We start from the raw sequence: 8,064 nt of genomic DNA, 5'->3' as shown, positions 1-8,064 counted from the left end.
CTACTGTAGTGCGCGCCAGAAATAATTGAATCAAAAATCACATCACAACATGGCCACCTTGCAGTTACTTATGCAGAACAAGAAACGAGTTACACTTTAACAAAAATGCAGAGTTTCTTTGTTACAACATAAGCTCCTGCAAAATACATATGTCCAAAACCTCAGTATTGAGATATATATATATATATATATATAATGTGTATTAACAAGTATAGAATATATATACATCAAGTCCTACCGTATGTTCTAAAACCAGAACTTAAAACAATAAACTGGACACCAATGACTTTATAACTTGCTTGAACCATATCATCATGCTAGACATGATTAAAGTCATCTGATATGCAAGTATATATACAACTGTAACTTATTTGTGTAAGTTTTTCAGAAACTAATGTAAAGCTGCAGCATGACATAACAATTCTGAAATACCTCAAGACTTTATTTAAAACAAAGAAAACTGTTATCATAAGGATAATTAAAACAAGAACTCAAAACTTGTAAATTTTAGTTTGCTCCTACTGGACTTAGCTCCTACTGACCTCAAGCATCTAAGTTAGGCAAAATGTCTATGCTCTCTATGTTTTTCTTGAACACTTTAACTGTAACGACCCCAAAATTTCGAGCTTAAAAACTCAAAATTCTAAAGTCGTTAAACACAAAATAATCTCAAATAAATCGAAATTATTAAGTGTATCAGCTGATCAATTCTGATTTCTCAATACAACTCAGACAACCAATTATTACAACCCAAATTTATAATCCATACATAAAATGGAAATGTAATAATCCTCACAAATCACTCACAAATCTCACAAATAAAATTACACAAATTCTCGCACACAAATCCACGCTAAAACCTCACCACAGTAGGATACGAACGACTTCAAGCCTCTGTAGTCGTCACTCAACCTCCACTAATCAGCACCTGCGGAATTATCCCCTACACCATCGAATTGGTGCACCGGGATTGTAAACACAAACCCGGTAAGCTTATAGCTCGTATGAGTAAAATCAAAATACAATCCGCATACCAAAATATACGAAAGATCACAAAACAACAAATATAAATGCCCTCATGAGTCAATGGACAGCCCATCTGGTTGTCCCAAAGAAATATGAAATGAAACGCTCATGAGAAAATTAAGTAACCCGTCTGGTTACCCAATGCATTTATGATACGGGTACCAAGAACGCTGGTACACATCTGTTACCCCTCTCGTAATACACCGCCGATATTGGATAGCCACCCGCTACCCAACATCCAAACAATCTGAGTACCCATGAGCAGATAACCACCCGTTACCTCACATGCAGTACTAAGGCAGACAGACTAGAGCTCTAACTGTATCGTAACTTTCGCCCGGCCAAAGGCTAGGTTTCGACTTGCCAAACACGTACAATAATCTCACATCATATTGTACCAAAAATCAGGTCCGAAGACAATTCACATTTTAACAGTCTCAATGTTAAAAATCACGTACAATAATCTCACATCATATTGTACAATTCAAATCACATGCTCAATATAATCACAATAAAATCATAACAGTATATTATATAGCAAACTATATATATTCGTACTTATTTACCATTTATACAATACATATATAGTCCACTATATCTTATACATGTCATATTTCACCACACATGCTCAATACACAAACTTCTGTCATCGAAATGACCATTTCTAATGAATTAATAACAGTATATAATATAATGAATTATATATATATGTACTTATTACCATTATACAGTATATATGTAATCCACTAAATTGTATACATGTTGTAATTCATTATTAAATACTCTTGCAAAATCTTGAATCACCGCGAGGGTAGATTCGTAAATATGTGAGATTTTACTCACCTTATTGACTTGAGCGTAATCCCACAATTTCCTAAGATAATTCATTTCCTTGATTTAACGATCACCTTGAAAAGATAAGAAAAGAATTTAGAATCGTTTCGTAAACCTTTAAATGCCGAAACAGTAATAATCGGTTACTGTTCAGCAATTTCCGGTTTTACGAAATTATTGTTCAGTGTAACTATTCACGGTTACTGTACAAATATACAATTAATACGTATTTATGTACGTATGAATATTATATACATATTTCTGTACGTATAAATACTATATACATATTTCTGTACGTATAAATATTATATACGTATTTCTGTACGTATAAATATTAATACGTATTTCTGTACGTATAAAAATTATATATGTATTTCTGTACGTATAAATATTATATACGTATTTCTTTACGTATAAATATTATATACGTATTTCTGTACGTATAAATATTATATACGTATTTCTGTACGTATAAATATTAATACGTATTTTTGTACGTATACGTACTATTTAAATGTAAATACAATCTCAGTAAATAAAATTTACTAATTACCTTTTACAAATTACTTTTTACATTTACTGAAAGTAATTAATATTTACATTTACCGAAGGTAAAATTTAATTACATTTACCGTAGTAAATAAAATTTACATTTACATTTAAGTAAATTACCAAAATACCCCTATCGGAAACACTGTCACACCACTGCACGTGGCGGCGCGTGGGGTACACGCTCCACCTCCGGCAGGCAGCGTGTGGGGCCCACGCGCCGAGCCCAAAACCGGCGCGTGTGATGTCACCACCACCCCAAAACCCTCCTCCTTTCTCCCCTCTTCCTCTCTCCGGTCCTAGGCCGCCTCCTACTCCTCCCAAGCTCCTCCACGCGCCGCCTCTAGGCGGCGGTAACCCTCCTTCCACCTCTCTCTCCGATCTCCACCAACAACCTCCCAATTCATCCAAAAACATCACAAAAACATCACAACCAAGAATCAAATGCCTTCTTACCTAGATCGGAGTCCAAAACGCGTCGGGAATGCTTGAATCGGTGAAGAGCTTCGTGCAGGAGCTTCCCTCTTCGTTGTGGCTCCTTGGCGGCGGAAAGAGGCACGGCGTGCTAGAGGTGGTAGCAGGGGTCTCGTGATGCCCAGGGGACGGCGATGAGGCGCAGCTGCCGTCGGTGAGGAGAGGGAGGGTGCGAGGGAGAGAGAGAGAGAGAGTTCGGGTCGAGAGGGAGAGGGAGATGGGAGTGAGCTCGGGGTCGAGAGGGAGAGAGAACTGAGGGAGGCGGGGTGAGAGAGAAATGAAAGGGTTTCCAATTATGGGAACCCTAACTGATAACATTTCCTTTTATACCCCCTCCCAAAATCGGAAACTAACTTCCGTCGTTAATAACTTTTACGTACGTCGTCCGATTAGAACGCGTCACATATCCACGAACTCGTATCGACGAGCTCTACAACTTTCGTGAAGGAAGTTTTCGCAACCGAGCGACGAAATAAAAGTCGATAAATTCGTTCGGAAACGTAACGTTTCCTTATTAAACGTTTCCGTTTCTGTTTCGTAACGTTTGCAAACAAATCAAATTCATTTAAACTGAAATTCATGTCTTTATAGCACTCAAATTAATTCAAATAATGTACTGAAATTTAGGGTTATTACATTAACTGGTAATGCTTTTGTGAAAGGATTAGCTAGTTGTGAGTTTGTATCTATACTTAGAACCACTAACTCACCCCTTTTAACCCTCTCCCTAACACTATAATACTTTAAATCTATATGCTTGGAATTGCTAGATCTCTTATTGTTCTTGCAGAAGTACACAGCTGCTTCATTGTCACAAAAAACTTCCAATTCGTCTTCCACAATGTGACTGAGTACTTGAGTCTGCTGTAGAAAATTCCTTATACATACCCCTTCACACACTGCTTCATATACTGCTATGTACTCAGCTTGCATGGTTGAGGTTGTGATCCATGCATGCTTCATGGTTTTCCAAGCAAGAGCTCCTCCTGCTAGCATGTACATGTATCCACAAGTGGACTTCTTTGAATCAGGGTAATTCCCTGCAAAATCATAATCTGAAAATCCAACAACCTTCAAATCCTTGACTTGTCTGTAAACTAGCATGTGATTCTTTGTCTTCTGTAGATACCTCAACACCTTTTTCCCTGCAACCCAGTGTTCATAACCTGGATTAGATTGAAACCTTGATAACATCCCAACTGCAAAAGCTAAGTCAGGTCTTGTGCAAACTTGAGCATACATGAGGCTTCTAACTAATCTTGCATAAGGCTTTGACTTCATGTTCTCCTTCTCAGTTTCAGTTTGTGGCTGTTAACCTTTTGTGAGCTTGTCACCTTTAGACATTGGAACTTCTCCTCCAGAGCACTGTTCCATACTAAATCTCTTCAGAACTTTAGAAATGTATTTTCTTGGGACAATCCCAACAGTTTTTGTGCTCTATCTCTTTTAATCTCAATCCCTAGTACATATGATGCTTCACCTAGATCTTTCATGTCAAAATTCTTTAACATAAAGCTTTTGGTATCTTTTAGCAGTTTTAGATTGTTGCTAGCCAAAAGTATATCATCAACATATAGTACTAATAAAATAAATTGATCTCCAACTATTTTTAAATAAACACACTCATCACTTAGATTTTCAGTGAATCCAAAAGAGGAAATCACTGAGTCAAATTTCTTGTACCACTGCCTGGAAGCTTGCTTGAGTCCATAAATTGATTTCTTCAGCTTGCAGACCAAATTCTCATTCCCTGCTTCAATAAATCCGTCTGGTTGTTTCATGTAGATCACTTCATCAAGCTCTCCATTTAAGAAAGCTGTATTGACATCCATTTGGTGTAGCTCCATATCATAGTGTGCAACTAACGCCATAATAATCCTAAAAGAATCTTTACAAGAAACTGGAGAAAAAGTCTCAGTGTAGTCTATGCCTTCTTTCTGCGTAACTCCTTTGCAACTAACATTGCCTTGTGTCTTTCATTGTTTCCTGTTGCATCTTTCTTGGTTTTGTAAACCCACTTGCAGCCAATTGCTTTTTAACTTGGATCAGCTTCAACTAATTCCCAAACTCCATTTTTCTCCATTGACTCAATTTCAGATTGCATAGCTTCTTGCCACTTCTCTGACTCAACACATTCTGTAGCTTGAACAAAATTTGTTGGATCATTGTCTTCTACACAATCTTCTACTACGTCTGCCTCAGTTAGATAACTGACAATGTAAGGACAATTCCCCCCCCCCCCAAATTTTGCTTTTCTAGCTCTTTCGGATCTTCTAAGCATATGATTTTGAGGAAGAGCTGGAATTGGATTATTTTGAGGTTGTGGAGGTTGTGGAATTAGATTAGGTTCTGCTACAAGTGCCATTGCAGCAATGGGAGGATTATGAACAACTATATTGTTTTCTGGATTGTCAATTTGCATTCCTTGATCAATTTCATGATCATCTGAATCTTGGTTTTATCTAATGATGTCATCTGCTAATTCATTATCAAAAGGTAATGTATTTGTTAAATCCTCATCCATCACAAGTTCTTCAAAGTCTGAGGATAAATCCTCATAAATTGTATTGTAAATTTTCTCATTTATGAATTTTACTTGATGAGTTTCAAAAATTCTGGGTGAGTGTTTAGCAGAATATAGCTTGTAATCTTTAGATTTATCTGGATAACCTATGAAATATCAGCTAACAGACTTTTCATCAAGCTTGCTCATTTTTGGATTATAAATCCGAGCTTCTGCTTGACAACCCCATACATGACAATGCAAAAGACTTGGTTTTCTACCACACCATAATTCAAAAGAAGTTTTCTCTATGGCTTTACTTGGTGTTCTGTTGCAAATATAATTTGCAGTTTTTAAAGCCTCTCTCCATAAGAATTTTGGCAACCTAGTAGTACACATCATACACCTAACCATATTTAGAAGGGTTCTATTATTTCTCTCTGCAACACCATTTTGTTGGGGATTATAGGGTGTTGTATATTGAGCTTCAATTCCATGCTCTTGCAGATACAAGGCAAAATGACCATTTTGTTGACATTTTTCTGTATATTTTCCATAAAATTCCCCACCTCTATCTGATCTTACTGTTTTGATCTTTCTCTCTAGTTGATTCTCTACCTCAGCCTTATAGATTTGAAAGGCTTTAAGTGCCTGTGATTTTTCTAAGAGTAGATAAACATAACCGTATCTAGAGAAATCATCAATGAATGTAATGAAATACACGTTTCCACATATAGTTTGGTGTTTAAATGGACCACAGATATCAGTGTGTATGAGTTCCAACAACTCTTTACTTCTTACTGCAGTCTTTTTCCGTTTGTTTGTCATCTTACCCTTAAAACATTCAATATAATCATGAAGGTCTGAAAAGTCTAATTCGTTTAAAATGTTGTTCCTTACTAATAGTTTCAGTCTCTCTTTGGATACATGGCCTAATTTTCTATGCCATAAATATGCATATTTTTCATTGTTCCTGGTTCTCTTAACACCAGTTAAGGTGCTAGTACTTTTAGTGTTATCTGTTTCAACAAAAGAAATATCTTGTTGAGATATTGAACAATTTAACTTTATATGATCATCCAATATTACACCAGAACCAATTTGCTCTTTATTTCTAAAAATAAGAATTCATTTATTTTCAATCAAAAAACTACATCCAGCTTTAACCAATTGAGAAACTGAAACTAAATTCCTTCTCATGGAAGGTACATAATAAACATTATTCAAAACTAGAAATTTTCCAGATCCTAAATCAAGCCTAAGACATCCTGCAGCTTTTATTGCCACCTTCATCCCGTTTCCAACACGCAAGCTAACATCCTCACTTCGTGGAGTCCTGGTCTTTTTGAACCCCTGTAAGGAATTAGTTATGTGAATAGGTGACCCGGAATCAATCCACCAAGATTTTGGATTGACATTAACAAGATTAACTTCTAAAAAAAACTGTATTAGAAATAATCTTACCATTTTTAGTTAGCCAAGCCTTATAGCCAGTACAATCCTTTTTCATGTGACCTACTTTCTTACAAAAGTAACACTTGAATCTGAATGGTTTGTTATCCTTTGGCCCTGTGGTTGCTGATGTCTTAGAGATGATCTTGTTAGGCTTAAGCTTGTTCTGTGGATGTGACTTTCTTTTCTTAGGCTTTTCAAGTAGGTAAATAGTTGGGGTTTGCTTCTTAATCCTCTCCTCCTCATCAGAACAGATGGCTATTAGTTCATCTAGAGTCCAGTTTTCCTTTTGAGCATTATAGCTAGTCCTGAGATGGTCAAAACTGCTTGGGAGTGTGTCCAGTGCATGATGCACCAGTAAGGTGTCTTGTACTCCCACCATCATCTCTTTAAGCCTATTGTTGATATTAATCAACTTTAATAAATGCTCACTGAGTCCTCCAGTTCCTGAGTATTGCAGGCTATGATATTCCTTGTTTAGCCTAGTTATCTCAACTTTCTCACTCTCCTTGAACTTAGCTGACACGACATCCAGAAAATTAGTAGCAAATTCCAGCTCAGCCACGCATCCTCTAATGCTTTTAGACATAGACTGCCTAATAACATTCGTAGCCATCATGTTTGAATGCATCCACTTCTTATAGTTAGATTTGACTGTGGTTTTATCATCTTCTGCTGGGGTTTCAGGTCTATCCTCTTGAAAACAATAGCATATCTTGTCATTCATGGTGATATAGGTTTCTACAGAATCCTTCCAACCTCTAAAGTTTGACCCAGTAAGGATTAAAACATTGTTGAAGGTGAGGTATGTGCTACCTAAAGAGCAAAAGAAATTTTTTTGAGTTCTTAGTTTTCAGTGTTTTCTGTTTTTTCATACAATGCCAATCAAGACAAGCATAAAACAAAAACAAAAATACCATAAAACAACACAGTCATATACTTGCATGTAACTCGATCCATAACTTTAATCAACATTAAGCAATACTTTTGAGCAATTACTTAACATTCTGTAATTCTTTTCAATAAGCCACACAAGATAAAAACATGTTATCCAAAGAATCAAATCAACATCTTTAGACAAAAGATCTAATTCCAAGTATCCGAATTTATTTTCATCAAATATGCTTACTGTTGTCTGTATTCTAAAATCATATTTTAACCACTTCTTTGGAAGAATAAAACATGAATTTAAAAACACAGAACACAACTTTTCAGTTTGTTATCTT

Source organism: Argentina anserina, chromosome 2 (assembly GCF_933775445.1).
Source record: "Argentina anserina chromosome 2, drPotAnse1.1, whole genome shotgun sequence".
Lineage (NCBI taxonomy): Eukaryota > Viridiplantae > Streptophyta > Magnoliopsida > Rosales > Rosaceae > Argentina > Argentina anserina.
The sequence above is the reverse complement of the archived record's forward strand: the minus strand, read 5'-3'. Positions refer to the sequence as shown.